The sequence below is a fragment of the Myotis nattereri genome (assembly GCF_964212035.1).
Source record: "Myotis nattereri genome assembly, chromosome: 5".
Classification (NCBI taxonomy): Eukaryota; Metazoa; Chordata; class Mammalia; order Chiroptera; family Vespertilionidae; genus Myotis; species Myotis nattereri.
Window position 1 is genome coordinate 106227658 of NC_138080.1, and position 22227 is coordinate 106249884.

At 60.9% G+C, this 22227-nt stretch overlaps 1 long non-coding RNA gene across 2 annotated transcripts in view; it reads right to left on the reverse strand.

Annotated features, from left to right (window-relative positions):
• The window catches only part of LOC308518917, a 34629-nt gene extending 25385 nt beyond the window's left edge, over positions 1-9244 (reverse strand). Inside the window, exons 1-2 of one of the 2 annotated variants that reach the window (XR_013995964.1) lie at positions 8363-9244; positions 3091-3288 (exon numbers count right to left, since the gene is read on the reverse strand). This is a non-coding gene — a long non-coding RNA (uncharacterized lncRNA). Of the gene's footprint in view, positions 1-3090; positions 3289-3869; positions 4956-8362 lie in introns of those variants that run through there. The other variant, XR_013995965.1, reaches the window with a different exon arrangement.
• Between the last annotated feature and the right edge of the window lie 12983 nt (positions 9245-22227).

Sequence of the window (22227 nt, forward strand, 5' to 3'; positions counted from 1 at the left end):
GAAAGGACCTCCCCTGGAGGCGGGACACCGCATGCCCTCGGACCCGAGCCCTCGGGCCTCTGGAATGACAGAGAGAAGAGGCTCCGGAAGCTCTTTCCTTTTCGTCGTCCGTCCTGGTTGTGCCTCCCAGCCCCACCCTCCGCTCAGATCTGTGTTTTCAGAGTGTCAGGTCGTGTTTGAAACGCAGCACAGGCCACACAGGCCCGTCTCCAGCTGGACTCGCCGCCCCAGGAACCCGAAAACCCCGGGGAGGACCGTGCGCCCCCCCACTTCAGGAGCCAGGAAAGGCCGGAGGGGAGGGGGCAGGTGGAGAGCGGACTGGGGAGGGGCTCCGGCCCCGGCGTCTTTCCAGGCGTGTCCCTGCTCGCCACCCTCCTTCAATGACATGGTCTCTGCCCCAGCTCCGGCCCCGAAGGAATTCTACCATGAAGGCCCGGCATGAGCACGCCGGGCTGGTGACCCGGGACCGGCCCAAAATAGCAGCGTGCCCGCCCGCGCCCTCATCCACGGAAGGCTCCAGGCTCCGCGGCCTCCTGCTGTGTCACCGTCTGCCCTCCGCCCTGACCTTGCAGCCTGCCTCCAGCCTGCACCCTCGCTGCTGACTCCCCAGGGGAGCTGGGAACTGGATCATTAACCGAGTCCCCTTGCTGCCAGATAACTAGACCTGCACACTCACACACACTCATTCACACTCGCACACTCACACGCACTCACTCACACTCACACACTCACACACACTCACACTCACACACACTCACACACTCACACTCACTCACACTCCCACACTCACACACTCAGACTCACTCACTCACACTCACACACACACTCACACACACACTCACACACACACTCACACACACTCACACTCACACACTCACACTCACACACACACTCACATGCACACACACACTCACACACTCACTCACACTCTCACACTCACACACACTCACACACACTCACAGACACACTCACACACACACACACTCACACACACTCTCACACACACACACACACACTCACACACACACACACTCACACACACTCACATGCACACACATTCAGACACACAAACACTCATACACACACACACTCACACACAGGCTCCCTGGTCTTTCCTCAGAGCATCTGTTGAGGCCGGACGTGAAGGAGAAAGGATGGGCTCAGAGAGGGCCAGCTCCCACCTGTACTGCTCACATCTGTCCCTCACTTAACCCGCCCCATTCCAGGGCCACGGGATCCTAGAGTTTAGATAGTGACAGACCTGTTAGGGTCATACCAGCCTGTCACCTTCCTACTGTGTGTCCCTGGGCAAGTCACTTAACCTCTCTGTGCCTTGGTTTCCTCATCCATAGCAAGGAAGATTGTACCCACTTGGCATTAGGCAGACACCCAGCGAAAAGGTAAATCGTGGCCCAGTGAGGTGGTTCTGTCAACACCCACCTTAGGAAGAAACCACCTTGGAGCAACGCAAAGACTTCTGGGATTCCAGCCCAGCAGGTGGGTCCTCAGTCTGGGTAAAATCTGACCAGGTTTAAGCTTGGCTGTTTAAACTTGCTCAGTGTTTCCCATTGTCTTAGGCCAGGGACCCAAACCCAGGTCCTTCCAGGCCTGCGGGCTAGTCCTCTCCCGGGAGCCATCTCCCAGCAGCACTGCTTTCTTTCCCTTGAAAGTGCTGTCTTCCCTCCTGCCCCAGGGCCTTTGCACATGCTATTCCCTCTGCCTGGGAACAGCACCTCCTTCTTCCACTCTTCACCTAACGCCCTCACCTCTCCTCTCTCAGCTCAAACTTCCCTTTCAGGGAGAGGCGGGCCTTCCAGGGCTCAGAGCTACTTCTCAGGTCTCCCCCACGTCTTGCCACTTGTACGTAAACGTCGCGTGTGGGATAATAATGACAGCTGTCACTCAAGAGCAGAGGTCTCACACATCTTGTTCACCTTTTGATCTCTGAGCCTGCCCAGAACAGTGTGGGGCCCACGGTGGGGGCTCCATATGTAGTTATCAATACAGCGGGACGAAGGATGGAGAAATGAACGCATCCGCCCTTGGCCCTCTGAAAACAATCAGCATGGCCTTGAAGACCCCATCACCCAGCTGGGGCCTCAGACCCCAAAGAATCGCACCCCCACACACACTCCAGGAGATGGCTGATGCCTCAGCTGGCCCAGGAGCTCCCCTGGCAAGTGAGGGAATAATAATGAGTGACAGGCGCGCTGCAAACACAGCGTCTCACTAGGGACCCCAGGGCATCTCTGCTCCCCTCGCCTCACCCCCTGCAATGCCTCTCCCCCTGCAATGCCTCTCCCCCTGCAATGCCTCTCCCCCTGCAATGCCTCTCCCACCCACCCCTCCTGCACAGGGTCGGGCTGCGGGGCTGTGCCTCAGCGGTCCAGCAGGGGGCACAAGGCTCTTCCTTTTGTCCTCCCCCTGACCAGCCGGGGCTGCGCTGGGCCTGCGGGCTGCAGGCTGGGCTCCTGCAGAGCAGAGCCTCCAGGAAGATGGGTTTGGGCAGCAGGACCCTCCGAGCTCCGGGAGCAGTGGGCGGGGCGTCGGTGCTCCTGTCTCCCAGCCTGTGTCGCTCAGGAGGAGTGGGAGGGTCCCTGTGTGTGACCCCCTCTCAGAAATAAATAAAGTCGCATAAGGGAAATTTGGGGGACAGATGGGAAAGGCTCCCGCCGGCCCACGCCCTCCGTGGGCCTGGGTTTTGCCGGCTTTGGCCCCAGGCGGCCCTGCTTTTGCGCAGCTGAGCTCTGGGCGCTGAGCTGGGTCTGCTGCACATTCTGTTGCTCCTTTGAGGTCCCCCGCCAGCATTTCCCAGGGGGCTCCCGCGCCTCTGATCACCAGCGCCCCCGGTGGCAGCGCCTGTCCCACCTCCCAGTCAGTCCCCCACTCCCAGGCCACCCCATCTTGCCCTCACCCCGAGTTCCTGCCCGCCGGGCCTGTGAGGGCCAGCGCGGGGACCTGGTGACCTTTCCCTGCCTCCCTGTCCCTGGGTCTAAGCTGGGGGACCCTAGAGCGCCTTCATCGGGGAAGGGGAGCAGCGGCTGTCCATCACCGCCAACTGGTGGCTTAGAACAACAGAAAGGAGCTCACCAGATCCGCTGGCCGGACCCAGGGATCAGCGTCCGCAGGTTGGTTCTCCCAGAGCGAGGGAGGCACCACCAGCCCCTCCGGCGTCCGGTGGCTGCGGGGTACGTGCTGTGGGCAGCCCTCGGCTCACGGACAGGTCAGCCCAGTGCCTCCTCCATCTTCCTACCCCCTTCCTCTCCACGCCTCGCTGCGTCTCTCCTCCTGCAACCAGGAGCACACCTGTCAGGTCCACCTCCTTCACAGGCCCCCTGGACCCCCATCCCCCCTGTGCAGACAGCTCAGGCCTCACACCCTGGTAGCCGCCGCCCAGCGTCCTCTCCTCGCGTCGGGGCCAATCACTGGGGGCACCTGGCTGGCTGCAGCTCCAGGCGTAACTGACCGCACCTGCGCCCACCCTGTTTCCAGATCAGCGCGGTCTCCGGTTCTGCGTGGACGGGCGTTCGAGGGCACTGCTGAGCCCCTGGGCCCGACAACACCAGGAAACGGATGGCACCACTAACCTGTCACGTCCGGTGAGGGCAGGCGCTCAGCCAAGGGTGAGGGCGTGGCAGGCCCGCTCTCAGGGCACCTACCAGAGCCCTGGGCCCAGGGGGCGTGCAGGCCCCCCCCATCCGCCCCCCACCCCACCCCGCAGACAGACAGCAGCGCCCTGACAGCCCAGGGTGGAGGGTGGGGTGGGGGTGGGGTGGCCAGAGGTGGGTGCAGGGCGAATGCTAGTCCAGAGCTGGAACCTGCTCCTACAGAGAGTGGGGTGCGGCAGAGGCCACGTGCTGAGCTCACACCTCGAATCGAATCACAGCGAAGGGACTGAAGGCCGTACTCCAGGCAGAGGCACGAATGAACTACTCAAATGCCCACAAAACCCACTAAAAACCCCAGGGTCCATCGTGCCCCGGAAGGAGCGCTCCCACCTCCCCCAACTCCTCTCTTCACCGTGGCCTCCTCCCCCGCCTGCGAGTCCCCATGGCAGGGACCCAAGCTGGGGAGACGCCCCTGGGCTCAGCCCAGCCTGAGGGCACCCGCCGGTGCTGGAACCACTGCTGTCATCACCCCGATGAGCTTTAACCTCAGCAGCTACGCTCTCCTGAGCGTGTAAAGAGCAACGGGCTAACCCAAGCCTTGGTTTCCCGGGTAATGGCCCTCAGATAGCGCTACGTTTATATAATAAAACATGAGTCACCACAGACACACGTTATGTAACGACAGTAGGAGACACGGCTGTGGTGTCAGGGGGCGCTCTTAGGTCCTCAGCCAGGCTCACCCACCGCCCTGGCGTCTCCCCACTGCAGCCTCCAGCCTCCAGTCTCACCCTCCCAGTCACTCTCCTCCGACCTCCCCCCGAAAGCCCTTCTGAGCTCCCCTGCAAGCCGGCCGTGGCCCCCAAGGGGAAGCCAAGGCCAGCGTCCAGCACCCAGGCCCCAGGCCCTGGCTGGACCCCATCTCCGCTGGACAGGAGCGGCGACCCGCTCATCCGGACAGACAGCATCCCAGGGCTCCAAGCCCATTGGTCAGCGGCCATCCCTTAGCAGCCCAAGTCCCTGCCCTCCCGTCCCCCTCCCCCCTGGGGGCAGTTAGCAAGGCCAGGCTGGCCGGCCCCCCCAGCACTTTATTTGCCTGGAGCCTGTGTTATGACTCTCACAGCCCCATTAGCAGGAGGGGCCTGAGCAGGCAGCCTCAGCCACACCCTCTGGTCCCGGTCATAGTCCAGCCTCGTGCGTGGCTCACCCCGCACCCACGGGAGCAGCTCAGAAACACCCCAGAGCTCCCTTCTCTGTCCTCATCTTCATGTGGTTCGCACCGAGGCGCTTTTTGTTAAGTCTCCTAATTTCTTACTCTCTATTTCTGTTATTAAAACATGCAAGTCTTTGCAATGCATACATGTGTTATTTCACATTTATAGTCTCTAAGCAAATACACTCTGGACTTCCTGATTCACGTACATGAGCAACGTCCCTTCTTTTCCAGACTGGCCCCCATTCTGAGCCTGGGAGTCCTCACCCATTCCATGGGGATGGGGGTGGGGGTGGGGATGGGGATGGGGAAGGGGGTGGGGATGGGGATGGGGCTCCGGGTGGGGATGGGCCCTGACTTGGGGCACCCACTGGAGACCGCCTGCCTGGGCTGAGACGCCTGTTGGGTTGACTGCCTGGTCATCTTCCCCGGGGAGGGCTCACCTGAGACCTGTAAGGACTCCCAGCCACGGGCACCCCTCCTGCAGAGGGGAAATGCCAGCCGCAGGAGGACAGCCCAGGAGTCTCCAGGCGCAGGGCGCCGGGGAACCCACGAGGTGGGACCACCAGGCACCAGGCGGGGCCTGGGGCACAGGGAGCCTCCGTTGGCCGGGCCAAGGAGGTCGTGTCCCTGAACAGACGTCCCCGCCCACGTGGTCAGCGCGGGGACCGCAGGCCCTGGCTGCTCTGGGGAGAGGGGGTGTCCAGGAGCGCCCCCCGCCCCCCAGCCTCCATGTCTCAGCAGAGGGAGGGCCTCTGGGCTCGCTGTGGGCGGAAAGGGGGCGCTGGGACCTCCCCCCGCACAGCACGGCCTCAGGAAGGGGCTGTCAGGGCAGCGTGGGGGGCGGGGGGGCTGATGGGCGGGCAGGGCTGTGGCGCATCCCGCCCGCGTGCAGCCCACGCCGGGGCTCCGCGACCGGGAACCCGCGGGAAGGCCGGGCCAGGCCCCGGAGGTGGACAGCAAACCTATTCGCCGGCGACGGGCGGGAAGGCGGGGTGCGGAGGAGGGTCTGCAGGGCCTGCGAGGGGGCGCGCAGGGGACCCCGCGGGACAAAGGCGCGGGCGTGCGCGAGCGCAGGCGGCCCTGGTGGCGAGAGGCTGCCCCCTGGTGGCCAGCGGCTCCGGCGCAGCGCGGACAGCAGCGGCCCTTTGTTCCCGCCGAGCGCTGTGCTGGCTGCGGGTTCCCCACCCGGACGCCGGGCTGGGCTCTTCGGAGGCCTCGCTCCTTGGCTTGCGGGTGGCTGTGCTCTCCCTGTGCTCACATGTGCTCCTTCTGTGTGTCTGCGTCGTAATTTCCTCTTGTTATAAGGGGGCCCGTCATATGGGACCACGGCGGGGCCGGGCGGGGGCAGGGCCCACCTTACGGCCTAGTTTTAACTTGTCTCCTTAAAGGCCCGTCTCCAAATACAGTCACATTCTGAGGCGCTGAGGCCTAGGACACCACCACATGTGCACGTGTGTGTGTGTGCATATGGTTGCGTGTGCATGTGTGCACGCATGTGCACATGTATGCAAGCGCGTGTCTGTGTGCAAGTGAGAGGAAGGACGGAAGGGGGGTGTTAAAGGTGCCTTGGCTGCCCCTTAAGCGCCAGAGCCTGGCGGGGAGCGATGCTGGCGCCCGGAGGCGGCCACTGGAGCCTATGAGCCTCCTTTCCCGGGCCAGGAGCCACGCAGGCACGGCCGGGCTCGCCCTACGCTGTTGCCCGGGGCCTGGCACACGTTGGGAGCAGCACGAACGGGCGCTGGGTTGAATTGCGTGAAGAGCTGACGGATGGCTCCTTTGTTGTGAGCATCCCCACTCACTGCCACCGACTCAGTGACGGCCAGCCTCACTGTCCAAGGAAGGAATGGGGCTCAGACAGGGGTGCTGGGCCCGCCCCAGGGAGTCCACCCCAGGAGGCAGGGCTGGAGGGGGGGTGGGGGTTGACAGGCTGCAGCCCCTTGTGGCCTCGGCTGTGCCCAGTCACTGCCCGTCTCTGTCCCTCAGTGTCGCGTCCCGTAAAATGCACATCATGGCACACAGTGCAGAGGCTGAGCTCAGCGGGGCGAGGCCACCGAGGCACTCACTGCCTGGACTCGGACAGTGACCGTAGCTGACCGCGCTGCGGGCTCGCGCGTGCCAGGCGCCAGGCGGCTCTTTAATGCCCTGTCATTCCGTCATCGTCATCGCAAGGCCCTCTGACCTCAGTCCCGCATCCTCCTGGCTTCACAGACGGGGACACTGGGGCTCTCCGCAGTGCGATGGCCGGTCACAGGGCTGGTAGGGGGACCCAGTGGCTCAGATGGTACCGTGCCCAGTGACTCTTGTGATTTCCAGCCGTGAAGTCACTCTCCGGGTGTCAGGACACTGACGTCTGAGTCCTCACCCCTCCCTCCTCCCTCCTCCATTTCCGGGGGAGGGTCCCGGGCCCTGGGGTTGCAGATGCAGGGCCTGCAGCTCCAACCCGGCTCCCTCCAGGTGGAGCGCTTGGCTGTGGCAACACTGCCCTCCAGCGGCCACGGTGCAGCATAGCGCCGCCCGCTGAGGCTCCGCGGGGAGGTCGTGGGCGGAGCCAGAGGTCCCGGATAACTGGAGGGAAAGGCCTCCCGGGTGCAGAAAATGAGCAGTGCCCACGCAGTTCCGGTGCGGGAGTGAGCAGGGGTTTGAGGGGAGCTTCTGGAGACCGTAGGGGCTGCACCCCTCACCCCTGCGGCAGGGAGACGCTGGTAAAGGTTTAACAACAACACCCTCACGTGCACCATTCACCAATGTCGCTGGTGTTAATGCTACCAGCATGGCCCCCGCAGGTAGGCATACAGAACACAAGGGTGGGTGGGGGGAGGTAGGGGAGAGGCAGGGCAGGGTGTGGGAAGGGGCGCTCCCCCCTCCTTGTGTTCACCCCGGAAGCTCTCTGCGCCCTGTGTTTAGGGGTCTCATGGAGGTTCCCTCACATGGTCATGAGCGATCCATCATTTACTCCATTTTCAGCCCCACCCCCTTCTCCAGAGAAAGGGGGGGCGGGCTGGGATCCCAAGGTTATCACGGCTCCTTTCCGCCAACAAGGAGCCATCAGAGCCACCTCCGGAGAACAACAGACACTCCTGTCACCCAGGAAACACGGGCTTTAGGAGCTGGTGCCAGGGACGGGGAGGGGGAGCAGGGAGGGTATATGCTCTCCACTGTCTCCGTTTGCACACCTCCAGCCTCCCCTCTGCCCCACTTCCTGGCCTTCTGCTGGTGCCTCCGAGCAGCTCGGAAGGTGTGGCGTGCAGCCCCGCGCCCCAGCTCCTTGCAGGGTCACCCTAGGATCTCATCGGCCTGTTTCGCCGTGTTGCCCTCGGTCCCAGGGGTGGGAAGGAGCAGACTGCGACGCTGGAGCCCCCAGGGAACCGGAGTGGCCCCCGCCGCTGTCCTCGTCACCCAATTCGCCACAGCACGCGCCCACCGTGCAAAAGGCAAAAACCTCCCCAGAGTAACGCACCCACCAGCAGAGGCTCCCCGAGAGCGCGCTGGGTGGCGCTGTGAGGCTATGGATTGTGTTCCCTCTCACCCCCTGCAAACGCACCTTCTCTGGTCCTGTGACGGGGAAGCCATGGTCGCCCAGCGGCGAGAGGAAAAGCACGTGTGCGAGGATTTTTTGAGCTCAACCAGCCGCTTGTGCATCCACAACCATCTCATTAGAAAGCCCGGCTTGTGTTCGGCAGAACTCTTCTTGGAAGTAAACGGTGTGAGCTTGTCCTTTAAGGAGGAAAAATGAAGGCATTTGTTACTGATGCTGAAATTTGAACTTGCCCGTGAAAATCAGGAGGGGGGGAGAATGTGTAGCCACCACCATGAGGCTGACAGTTTTCCGATCATTAAACCTGCTTACCAGACATCTGGTCATGTTAGCAAACGGGACCTTTTGACATTTTTTAGATGAAATTGTGCCAAGATTTGACAGATCCGCGAATTCGGCGGGTTGATTTTTCCAAGGACGAGTGCGCGACGCGACACAGGCCCGAGCGAAGGGCCCTGAGAAAGAGCAGTGGGTGCTAACGCCACAGAAGGGAGAGCATTTCCGGCGAGTGTCCCCACGCCGGGGAGCAGCCAGCCCCTGAGAAAGTACCGTTTGCCCATTCGGAGCCTCGCGTCGAAGAAGAATATTCACACTGATCCAAAAAAGGCTCTGAAGACACTCCCCCCTCTCCCACCTGCAGGTTTGTGAGACGCCAGATGGTCGTTATATTCCTCAGCCAAAGCGTCTCAGCAGACGATGCAGGGCAGCTCCGAGCCCAGCTCCTCCGGGTAAGCCAGGCTCCGGGTAAGCCAGGCGTCAGGAGAGCTGCCCAAACCAAACGACGCCACGCCCCCCACCACATATGTGTTGTGTCAAAAAATACAATTACCTTTCATGAAATTACGCCATGCTAAGTGTAATGGGCTTAAAAATGAGTTAGAATGCGTATTTTATAAATGTATCCATTTTCATTTCTAATCCAGGAAATAACGATCCATTGAACGCACATTAAACAACAATGATCATTAAAACTGTACATTAACAAGAACTAACAAATGACAAATAAAGTGACAAAAACCAACAATTCTCAGGGATGAGACCCCAGTTCTGAGCGCTATGAAGGCGCTTCCCAGCTGCCCGGCTTTGTAACTGTGACTGTTGTTGCGCGGAGCTGCCGGCAGAGGGCGCCGTTGTCCCACCGAGAGGCAGCCCGCCAGGCGTAGCCCCCTTAGTGAGAATCTGGGAGGGGGTTCATTGGGCCCAGGCCTGGGGAAGTCTGTGTTGGCTGCTAAGGGCCGTAGCCTGGGCTGGCTTGTTCGTCTTTCCCAGAAGTAAATGCTGAAAGGTGAGGTGAGGCCCTGGCCTGGCCACTAGTCGTGTGAAGGTCTTGTCCCTGTGGTGGCAGCGGCGGATGCTCCATGTGGAGTCACAGGCGCCGATTCAGAGCCTCCCCCCGACTTCACAAACCAGGTGTTCCCACCTGTGTGAGCCCGCTTCCCTCACCTGCGACAGGTCCCTGGCTACTCAGTGACGCGCCGGCCTAGCACACGGAGAGCGGCGTTTCTTCCTTTCATCTCCCCCCACCCCCCGCCCCTCCCTCCGGCCCTGGTTCCTTTCCTCCCGTTCCCCTCCTTCCTTCATCCGCTCGGAATAGCCCGCCTGCCCCGAGTGGTTCTTCTGTTCGTGCCGATGGCCATGTGCCCTTGCCCGTGCAGCCCAGGCCCCTCCCAGGACCGTCAGCGTCAGGCGGGCATTCGTGGGCAATGACTAGACCCCTCCAGCCTTGGCTGCTTCTTCTGGAAAAGGTGGTAACAACGGGAAGGTAACCAGCAGTGCAGCCACGATGACCATGTTAGGACCCCACTCCTCATCTCGGCCGGTGAGGTCCTGCCCCCGGGACCTGGCCTCCACGGCCCCTCCGGCCTCCTTCCACCACGCCCCGTGGCTCTCTGCACTCAGGCCCCGAGCCCTGTTCCAGCATCGCACACTCACCTGTCTCCTTGCCACCGGACCTTTGCATGTGCTATTCTCTGTAGCAGATGCACTTCCCTCTCTCTTCACCTGCTTAACTGCTGGCCATCCCTAAGGTGCCAGCGCTTCCCGGGGAGGCCGCCCACAGCCCCGCACCGGGGGACCCTCCCACCATATGCGTTCCTCACTCTGTGTGGCATTTCCTCCTGGCTCTTCCCAGAGGCGGTATTTCCACGGTTCTCTGGAAAGTAGAGCCAATGGAAACAGGATGCATACACCTATCCTACTTAGACATCCATAGAAAGGTTTACTGTAAGGAATTGGCTCATGTGATGATGGACAAGCCCCACCACCCACCACCCGCCACCCGCCACCCGCCATCCTGAGACCCAGCAGAGCCAGTGGTTTGGTTTCAGTCTGAGGCCTGAGGACCAGGAGACCGGGTGGCGTGAGCCCCAGCTGAGGGCAGGAGAGGATGTCCTTCAGGCTCAGCCGATGGGGCGAGGCCCACCACGCTGGGGGGGGTGGGGGCATCTGCTCTGCTCAGGCTACCAATTCAGATGCCAATCTCATCCCACTTCCCAGGCACCCCTGGGAGTGACGGTTAACCAAATCCAGGCACCCGGGGTCCGGCCAGGCTGGCACTCCCCGCGGGCGATCGCCGAGGTGGCAGCTACAGTCGGCCTGTTCCTGTTGGTTGTCAGTGTCCCTCGCCTGTGCTCAGCTCTGCCAGCCCGCGGTGGGGCTGGTTTGCTCTGTGCGCCTGGCGTGCAGTGGGTGCGTGACGCGTGGTGGGACCGGGTGGGTCAGGGGTGGATCTACGGCGGATTTGCCTGGCGTGGTGTGTGGCGCCCAAAAGGCCCTCCGTGGAGGCCAGGCCCCCGGGAGGGGTTAGTCACTGTTGTGAGTGGCTGGAGCCGATCCATTGCCCTGACGCGGGGAGAAGACAGAATCAGAACCAGGAACGTGGGACAAGACAATGCGGAACTGTCAGAAGAATTCGTGCAAATAACTGCAAGGGTTCCCCAGCGTCCCTCTCATGTCCTTAAAATAGAGGATTTCCTGCTAATGGCGGGGGGGGGGGGGGGGGGAGTAAATGAAAAAGCCGCGTGAATGAAGCGCAGTGACCCGAGGGCCGGCGTCCCCTGACCACAGGCTGGAGCCACTGGTGACTTCCGATGGGCTGTCATCGCTGTTGCCAGGAAAAGCCAGCCGCGCTCCCCGGCCCGACGCCCCAGGCAGAAATGAACCAACACCGTGTCTGCTCGTGACCTCGGCTCCCAGTGCATTCTGGGGAGGCACTTGTGACACCCAACCCAGATGCTGTGTACGGATAGGAGGGGGGGCGTCTGGGGGCGCGGGGCGCCCATTCCCACACCTTCCCCAGCCTCGAAGCTGCCTGGCAGGGCCCACACCCACACGGGAACTGGTCTTCTCCCTTCAGCCCAGAGAGGGAAAGCGGATGCCTCAGGTCACACAGCAATTTAAAGCCAACACAACATGACACCTCAGGTTTGATCAAAAGGCCAGGTTGGTAAAACTGACCCTGTTTCTATGGTAAAATTTGGTATTTTGTTCAACGTGGATGTTTTGCATTAACTTAGATGTTGGGAAACATGGAATTAAAATATTACTCTTGATTACTGTTTTTTTGATGCCCCCTTTTTATATTTTTACAATTTTAACAAGTTCTTATTGACTTTTTAGAGAGAGAGGAAGGGAGAGGGAGAGAGAGAAACATCAATGAGAGAGAGACATCTATCAGCTGCCTCCTGTACCTCCTGCCTCGAGCCCGCAACCCAGGCATGTGCTCTGACCGGGAATCAAACCAGGGACTTCTTGGTTCATAGGTCGATGCTCAACCACTGAGCCACACCAGCCAGGCTTGATGCCCCTTTAAATCATGCTCCCGAGGCAAATGCCACACCCAGCACCGGTCCGAGAGTCGGGGAACAGTCTTACGCCCAGCCCCGTTTGGGAGGTACACACCTTCCTCAGGCAGGCGGCACACCCACGGGCAGAGCTGCCCTGGGGCAGGCCCACCTTGATCCCTACCCGTCCCTAATGCCCAACCTGAAGACCTGGGCAGGTCCCTGGGTGACTGTGAATTTCACTTTTCTCTTCTGAAAATGCAAAGGTCCCTCATTTATCTATTCGGTGTTTTTAGGGTTCTACCATGTGCCTGGCATCGTGCCTGGTGCTGGGCATGGGTAGAGATTGGCCACATATAATGGGACAAAGCTCATGAGTACCCCGGGCAGAGCTGAGGATGGGGCTAGAGCCCAGAGCCCATCTTCTCTTGGCCCCTTGAGGAGAGTCAGTACTCAGATGCTAACATCCCAACATCCGCAGCCGGCCTGGTGCTGTTAGGAGGTGGGAGGGGCCGGAGTCCAGGAGGCACAGGATGATCCAGAAATCTGACCTCCAGCCCCCCTCACCCCCCTTCCCACCCCCCCCCCCCCCCCGCCCCAGCCACATTCCGGACTCCTGGCCGTGAGATAAGCCCACGGGCTCATGGGCTCCCGCTGCCAGGGGATATGGTCTTCGTTTGTTATATTTATAATGACGGGCGGGAGGGCGCAGGCAGGGGCCGGGGAGGCCCGGGGCTCCTGGGCCACAGGGGGGAGTTAGCTCTGCCCCACTGGTCGTAATTCTGGGGCGGCCGCCGGTCGGATGGTCCCGGCTGCTGACAGGCCGTCAGCGGGCACTGTAATTGCCGAGCTCCGACCATTCACTCCCTGGCGTGGACTCGCCGAGGCGCGAGCGGCGGCCGGCCTGTCTGCCGCGGGCTGATCAAAGGCGCGGGCATCTGTTTTGTCTCTGCTTTCTTTCACCACCCCCGCCCCCCGAGAAAAATAGTTAAAAAGTAATTTATGAAAATGAATACCTGTCCTCCGGAGGCCGAGAGGCGGCCACGTAGGAGACAGTCAGTGCGCTGGGCGCGTCTCAGATGGGGGGCACGTTTATGATGAGAAAATGGGGCGAGAAACCGCTCCCGCCACGCGTCCGCCCCATCAGACCTCTCCCGGTGGTTATGACACGGCCGGACTTTCTTCACCCGGAGGATTTCCTGAGGAAGATTAAACCCCCTCCAGCCTGGGCTCAGAGGCCTGTCCTGGCCGGTTCCCACCCTCCCCGCGGCCCCCACCCTCCCCTCCGCCTCCTGGAGCCGGGCACAGAGGCGGCCCCGGACGGACAAGGCAGCCCCGGACGCCACGCTCTCTGCTCGGGGCCCCAGGCTTTCACTGTAGAACAGACCCGCCCGCCCGCACACGTCTCCCGTGGGTGAGAGAGGACAGAGGCGCTCAGAGGGGACCCAGCCCCGCGGGGGACGCGGACACGGCCGCGCTGATGAGCCTTAAGGGTCACTCATTAAAGCAACTGCCAGGTGAGCGGTGACGCAGGACTGCACGGCCACCCCTGTAAGCTCCCTAACCGGCGTCACCCCACTGCATCCGAGAGGGAAGGAGCGAGAGGTGACAGACGGCAGCCGGGGCAACGTCCACGAGGAGCATTTAGCAAAAGAAAAGGCGGGACGACGCTGCACGTCGCGTAGAGGAGCCAAAGGGGCACAGAGCCGGGAGGTCTCCGCGGCCCCGCCGGCCCCCGCACCCGGGTGGAAGCCTGAGCCCCATTTTCACTCACAAGGTCACGGACACGTGAAGGCACCCCATGCCGGGGGGGCCTGGGGAGCAGAGTCCCGGTGGGGAGCCCACTGGTGGGGAGCCCACAGGCAGCTCAGAAGCCCCGTCTCACCGCCTGTCGTACCGGAGCCCAGGTTCCCATAAGCCCCCAGGTGCCCGAGAGGCCCTGTGCCCTGGGGGCTCCCGGCCGCCACCTGAGGGTTCCCACTCCCCCTCCTGCCCCCAGTCCCTCTGGGAATTCCGAGTAAACCCCCCCACAGGAGACAGGCGTTTAGTTTCCAGAAGTCTCCCCGCTGTGGTCCTTGGAGAGAGTCATGACTGTCCCCATCCCAGCAGGAACGGCCAGGGCTCCCAAGGTCACTCGGCCGGTGAGGCCAGCCCACACCGATGACTGAAACCAGTCACCCCAGCCCGCTCCCGACCACCTGCTGCGACAGGACCGCCTGGTGCCGCAGACCTGGCTGGAGACCGACTCTGACCCGGGCGGGGCCGGTCACCTTCCCGCTCATCTCAGCATCCTGGGTTTGAGGGGCTGCGAGGGTCGAGGCCGGGGCGTGAGGTGGCTGAGGCCTGTGGGCTGGAGGCGCCCGGCCGCCCTCCCCGACTCCATGCGGGCCCTCCCAGCCGGCCCGGCCGCTCAGTGTCACACGGCACCGAGCTTCCCTCCGATCCCCGCAGCCCCGGGAGGGAGGCTGTGCCCCTGGCTCCGCGGCTCCAACACACGGCCAGGCCCTCCTTCCCTGGGACGGGCAGCCTGAGGGCTTCCTGCGAGTGGGCTTCATTCTCTTCCAGAAAGGACGCCCCGCGTGCCCGCTCCCGCTCATTAGGCCTGGGCCCCTGCCGGAAAGCCCGCCAGCCCATGGAGAGACCTCCCGCCGGCCGCAACCCTGCCCCCTGCCTGCAACCCTGCCCCCTGCCCCCTGCCTGCAACCCTGTCCCCTGCCCACAACCCTGCCTGCAACCCTGCCCCTGCCTGCAACCCTGCCCCCCTGCCCGCAACCCTGTCCCCCTGCCCCTGCCCCCTGCCCCCTGCCTGCAACCCTGTCCCCTGCCCACAACCCTGCCTGCAACCCTGACCCCTGCCTGCAACCCTGCCCCCCTGCCCCATGCCTGCAACCCTGTCCCCTGCCCACAACCCTGCCTGCAACCCTGCAACCCTGCCCCCTGCCTGCAACCCTGTCCCCTGCCCACAACCCTGCCTGCAACCCTGCCCCTGCCCGCAACCCTGCCCCTGTCTGCAACCCTGCCCCCTGCCCCCTGCCCGCAACCCTGTCCCCTGCCCACAACCCTGCCCACAACCCTGTCCCCTGCCCACAACCCTGCCCGCAACCCTGCCCCTGCCTGCAACCCTGTCCCCCTGTCCCTGCCCCCACCCTGCCCCCTGCCCCCCTGCCTGCAATCCTGCCCATGTGAGTCAGGCCACCTTCCCATCCCCTTTCTGCATCTCGCTCAGACTCAAGGACGACTCCTCACTACGAGCCGGCCTCACTGGGAGGAGGAGGCTGAGCACCTGCTCTGTGCTGGGCCACGGAGTTACTCCATCAGGATATGCGGCAGGTTTCGTGCTCACACACACCAGGCCCAGAGGTGGCTATTTCCACGCAGGACTTCGCACTCCTGCATTAGAAACGCCCTTGCGAGCTGCACTGCCATTATCCACATTAAAAAAGAACAGTCACTGAGGATATGCTTATTGATTTTAGAGAGAGAGGAAGGGGGAGAGAGTGAGAGAGGGAGAGAGACATTGACGTGAGAGGACAGCGATTGGTTGCCCCACCCGGGGATGGACCGGCCATCTCTCAGTGCTCAGGCCGACGCTCTAACCAACTGAGCCACACACCGGCCAGGTACGCACATGTTTTAACATAAGGAAACAGAGATCAGAATACAAACTTGCCCAGGACCCCAGCCACCGAGCCCCGGCCCAGGTATGCACACCGAGGTATGTGTGACTCAAAACCCCGGTGTGCAAACCGATCTTATTACACAGCTGGCAGGCTGTCCTCACCACCATGAGCACGCGGCGGCCAACTCCATGTTATACACGAGAAGGCGAAGGCGCAGACATGAGCAGGTGCCTGCTAAGTGGGAAGATGGGATCTGAACTCGTGAAGCTGGACGTGACAGTGGCAGACTCAGGGCCGCATTCCCGAGCCCCACAGCCTCTCCGCCACCAGCTCCTTGGCCTGACCGCAGTGGTGAGCTCCTACGCACCCCTCAAGACCCAACTCCCGTGCCCCCACCCTCCGGGAAAACCTCCTCGTTTATTCCAAGACCAAGACGGCACCCTCGGTTGTCCCTTTTTCTGTGTCTGTCTCTCTCTCTAAACAGCAGCCCCTTACGGGTCCAAGTGTCATGTCTGCATGGCCTTAGACCGAGCACAGAGCGGACCCCAAGCCGGGACGGTGTGGAGATGAGCTCACCTCCTGCAGCCTCTGTTGACCGTCTATCCTACTGTATACATCCCTCTAACGTGTCTAATACACACAGACCCGTGACTTTCCATTGCGAGTGGGATGATTAAAGGTTCAGATTCCAGGCTGACGTCCACCAGAGCACACGCTGCCGTGGCTGACACCGTGTCTGTCCAGGCCCCGAGCGCCCCCTTCTCACCTGAGCCCCAGCAGCCGGGGCCTCCTCTGGGCATTCCTGCTGGAAACATGAGGCGACTTTTCTTTGTGCTGGAGCACGGCGACCCGTGTTCCCAGCCCAGGGGGAGGGCTGTCTTTTGTAAGGGGGGGGGGGGGCGGGGGTGAGGGCGGGGGTGAGGGCGAGGGCGAGGCGACCCAGCCTCTCCACATGCGGCCTGTTCCCACTCTGGCCGCACTTGCTGACCCACGCCCAGTAAGATCCACCTCCAGAGCGTGGGGTAGGTTGTTTCTTAATATTGTTGGCCCAGTAAGATCAGCTGCTGGTGGCCTTTCACGAAGGGTTAGGAGCCACCCCCAGGCCCATCGACCCTCCCTCAGCAACCCCCTGCGCAGTCTCTCCACAACCTGGTTCACCTGGCGCTGCGAGTGCAGCCCATCCCTCAGTGACTGTCAGCGCCTGCGCCGGGGCGGCCCTGGGCTGGCCCCGTGGCACCTCCGGGGGCTGAAGAGGCTCCTGTGCTCAAGGCCAGGACCTCTGAGGACAGACAGACAAGGACACACACAGGGAGTCCTGGGCTGGCACACAGATCTACACGCGGAGTCCTGGGCTGGGACACAGTCTACACGGGGAGTCCTGGGCTGAGACACTGATCTGCATGGGTGTCCTGGGCTGGGACACAGATCTACACGGGGAGTCCTGGGCTGGACACAGTCTACACGGGGAGTCCTGGGCTGAGACACTGATCTGCATGGGTGTCCTGGGCTGGGACACAGATCTACACGGGGAGTCCTGGGCTGGACACAGATCTACATGGGTGTCCTGGGCTGGCACACAGATCTACATGCGGAGTCCTGGGCTGGGACACAGTCTACACGGGGAGTCCTGGGCTGGACACAGATCTACACGGGTGCCCTGGGCTGGCACACAGATCTACACGCGGAGTCCTGGGCTGGGACACAGTCTACACGGGGAGTCCTGGGCTGAGACACTGATCTGCATGGGTGTCCTGGGCTGGGACACAGATCTACACGGGGAGTCCTGGGCTGGACACAGATCTACACGGGTGCCCTGGGCTGGCACACAGATCTACACGCGGAGTCCTGGGCTGGGACACAGTCTACACGGGGAGTCCTGGGCTGAGACACTGATCTGCATGGGTGTCCTGGGCTGGGACACAGATCTACACGGGGAGTCCTGGACTGGGACACAGATCTACATGGGTGTCCTGGGTTGGGACACAGATCTACATGGGTGTCCTGGGTTGGGACACAGATCTGCACGGGGTGGCCCAAGCACTGAGGAGGGTCCACGAGCCTTAGCAATGTCAGGGTGGTCGCAGGGCAGGGCTTGACATATGTGTAGGTTTTTGCTAAGGAGCGAGAGAGAAGAGCATCCAAAGGCCACATTCAAATATTTTCCAATTTAACGGCAAGAACTCTGTCCCTGAATGTGGACCCCACACTAGAGTCTTGTACATTTTTCTTACAGAGAATGTCTGTTCCCCTTGGACACTGGTCCAGGCCCCTTGCTCCTGCACAACCCGCCCCTGAGGGAAGGAGGCCAGGGCGATGGCTCATGACCGGAAGCCGGGGAGCGCACAGCGCGGGCGCGAGTCCCACATGGAGGCGCCTCCGAAGCGCACGCAGCCCGACCTCTCACCTCCGGCCGCGGGAACCGCTTCCCGGTGACGGAACCGCCTGGAGCTGCCGCAGTTTCTCGTCCTGCGTGGCTTCGTTCTCCCCCGCCTCGGCCTCCGCTCCTGGGAGCTGGGAGCGGGGGTGGGGTGGGTGGGGAAGGGGCCCGATCCCCTCTTGTCTCCCATCACCGTGACCAGGATGCACCTGCAGTGCCCTGGTGGCCGCCCAACACCACCCTCCCCCACCCCCCGGTTCCTGCCCCACCCCCCAGGCCTACGGGAATTCTCCCCCTGCATTGGATTCATATGTTCTTATTGATTTGAGAGACAAGCATCCATTGGCCTCCCGCACGCGCCCAATTGGGCATGTGCCCGACCAGGAATCGAGCTGGTGACCTCGGTGCATGGGCCACACTCAACCGGCGGAACCAGGCCTGGTGATGGGACGCAGCTGGCTGCCTGGAGGCTGCGGGAGTCTAACAGGTTCGGAAGGTACCATCCAGGAGAGCTAAGGGCCGATGCCCGGGTGACGTCTCCCCCACCGCCCGGCCACTTTCATCACCTGCTGACTTGGTTCTGCCAAGAGTCTCCTGGGCCTTAAGATGGGCACTTCCTGGCATCTAGTGGAATGTCTTGTGACTAAAAGCAGGTTTGCTCAGGCAAACCCTGGAGAGGCGCCCTGCCCTGGGCGCCTGCCCTGCCCTGGGCACCCTCGCAGGCCTCCGGCAGCACCCAGGGTGGGCGATCTCGCAAGCCGATTAAGCCGGGGCAGGAATGCTCAGCCTTTCAGCTCTCCGTCCTCGGGACTGTGTTCAGCCAGGGCCCAGCAGCACTTAACCTCCGGGGTCAAGTGAACTTGCTCAGTTTCAAAGGCAAATCGGGCTGCGAATGTGCGGGTTTGATAAGGAGGTTTAAGGCGAGGGGTTGGACCCCCCACCCCAGGCCGGCCAGCTTCTAACAGCCTCCATCCTGCGGAGAGCCCCTCGTTATCTAATCAGGAAAAAGGGAGGCGTTTGGTTACAGAACCAATTGGGATCCATCGTTCAGGGACCAGAGGCCCCAGAAGCATCCCACAGACACCTCCTCCTTCATCCGCTAAATCCTCCCAAATCCTCCTCCTGGGAGCCCGGCTAAGCGCTTTCTGGTCCCGGAACGTCCTTCATCCCTCACCGCCCCACGGAGACGGGCATCCCGCTCCCAGGGCAGAGGAAGAGAGGCGGAGAGCCAGGGCTCCCGGTGGAGGGCAGAGCCCGAGGGGACGTGTATCTCTCCCTCTCCAGCTTTCTGCGGTGTGACTGACAAACTGTCCTCTGTGAGTGGGATGTGATGTTTAATTCCGCATACACTGTGAAGCAGTCCCCACTCCAGCTCATTAACCTTTCCCTCCCCTCACAGTTACCCGTGCGTGTGTGTGTGTGTATGTGTGTGTGTGTGTGAGTGTAAGAGTGTGTGTGTGTGTATGTGTGTATGAGTATGTTTGTGAGTTTGTGTGAGCATGTGTATGTGTGTGAGCACATGTGTGTATGTATGTGTGCATGCGTGAGCGTCTGTGAGCATGTGTCTGTGTCTGTGAGTGTGTATGTGTGTGAGAGCACGTGTGTATGTGAGTGTGTGTGTGTATGAGTGTATGTGTGTGAGCATGTGTGTGTGTGTACGTGTGTGAGCGTGTGTATGTGTGTGTGAGCGTGCACGTGTGTGTGCTGAGAACATTTAAGATCTGCTCTACATGCTGATGTGGGCGCACAGCGCGTTGTTACTGACTGCAGTCCCCACGCGGTGCAGCAGGTCTCCAGAACTTAGGCGTCTATTGTAAGGGACATTTGGGCCTTTAGGACCAACATCCCCGCCCATTCCCCTGCCCAGCCCCTGGCGACCACTCTGTCCTCTCCGCTTCTGGGAGTCCGACTGTTCAGAGCCGCGTCTGGGTGAGAGCGTGCAGTGCGGGTCTTTCTGTGTCTCCGGCCAGGCTTTTGCTGCCCACCACCCTCAGGTTCTTTGAGGTTCCAGCCAGATTTTTTTAAATCACTGAGAAAAAATCCTACCATCCCATCATCCCCTCACAACCTGTTTTCCTGTGAAGCTACTACCTCAGTTATTGCCTATTCTACCTCAGATAGAGCATGTGATGAACCGTGAGATGGATGTGTGAATGTGGATGGTGGCTGCACAGATGGATGGATGCATGCATGATGGACAGATAGATGGATGAATGGATAGATGCATGATGGGTGGATAGATGGATGAATGGATAGATGCATGATGGACAGATAGATGGATGAATGGATAGATGCATGATGGGTGGATAGATGGATGAATGGATAGATGCATGATGGACAGATAGATGGATGAATGGATAGATGCATGATGGGTGGATAGATGGATGAATGGATAGATGCATGATGGACAGATAGATGGATGAATGGATAGATGCATGATGGGTGGATAGATGGATGAATGGATAGATGCATGATGGACAGATAGATGGATGAATGGATAGATGCATGATGGATGAATAGGTGGATGGTACAGTGGGTGGATGGATGGATAGATGCATGATGGACAGATAGATGGATGAATGGATAGGTGCATGATGGGTGGATAGATGGATGAATGGATAGATGCATGATGGGTGGATAGATGGATGAATGGATAGATGCATGATGGACAGATAGATGGATGAATGGATAGATGCATGATGGGTGGATAGATGGATGAATGGATAGATGCATGATGGACAGATAGATGGATGAATGGATAGATGCATGATGGGTGGATAGATGGATGAATGGATAGATGCATGATGGACAGATGGATGGATGAATGGATAGATGCATGATGGATGAATAGGTGGATGGTACAGTGGGTGGATGGATGGATAGATGCATGATGGACAGATAGGTGGATGAATGGATAGGTGCATGATGGGTGGATAGATGGATGAATGGATAGATGCATGATGAAGAGATCGGTGGGTGAATGGATAGATACATGATGGACGGATAGGTGGATGGTAGACAGTGGGTGGATGGACGGATAGGTGGATGGTAGACAGTGGATGGATGGATGGATGGACAGGTGGATGGTAGACAGTGGACGGATGGACGGACAGGTGGATGGTAGTGGACGGATGGATGGACAGGTGGATGGTAAACAGTGGACAGACGGACGGACAGGTGGATGGTAGACAGTGGACGGACGGGCAGGTGGATGGTAGACAGTGGACAGACGGACAGACAGGTGGATGGTAGACAGTGGACGGATGGACAGGTGGATGGTAGACAGTGGACGGACGGACGGACAGGTGGATGGTAGACAGTGGGTGGACGGACAGGTGGATGGTAGACAGTGGACGGACGGACAGGTGGATGGTAGACAGTGGACGGACGGGCAGGTGGATGGTAGACAGTGGACAGACGGACAGACAGGTGGATGGTAGACAGTGGACGGATGGACAGGTGGATGGTAGACAGTGGACGGACAGACGGACAGGTGGATGGTAGACAGTGGGTGGACGGACGGACAGGTGGATGGTAGACAGTGGTGGATGGACGGACAGGTGGATGGTAGACAGTGGACGGACGGACAGGTGGATGGTAGACAGTGGACGGACGGACGGACAGGTGGATGAGATATAACTAATCAGTTTTTCCTTTCTATCCGGGACTTGTCTGCTGTAACTCACCCCTCCCCCAGTCGGACTGGCCCTGAGCGCGGGCAGCGGGCCTGGTGGAAAGAGCACAGGCGTGTCAGACAGAGGCGGCTGCGTCCTAACGTTGCCTCTGACTCTGGGGAAACTTCTTAGCCTCCTGGGTCTGGTCTCATCTATAAGCAGAATACGGAGGCACCTACGCCAGGGCTGCTGGGCTCCGGGGGGGGGGGGGGGGGGGCTGCACTGCGGAGAAGGGCACGGTGCCTGGCACAGAGCTGGGGAGACCCTAGGTGCCCAGTAGGGTTCGCCCACCCATCGCTGGGCCTCGGGCTTTGCGGCTGACGTCCAGGTACAGGCATGGGAGTGGGTCCTCCCCGTCAACGCCGCCCGATCCCTTAAGCCCCCTCACTGGGGTGGACACGGGTGGGTTTGGTGTACA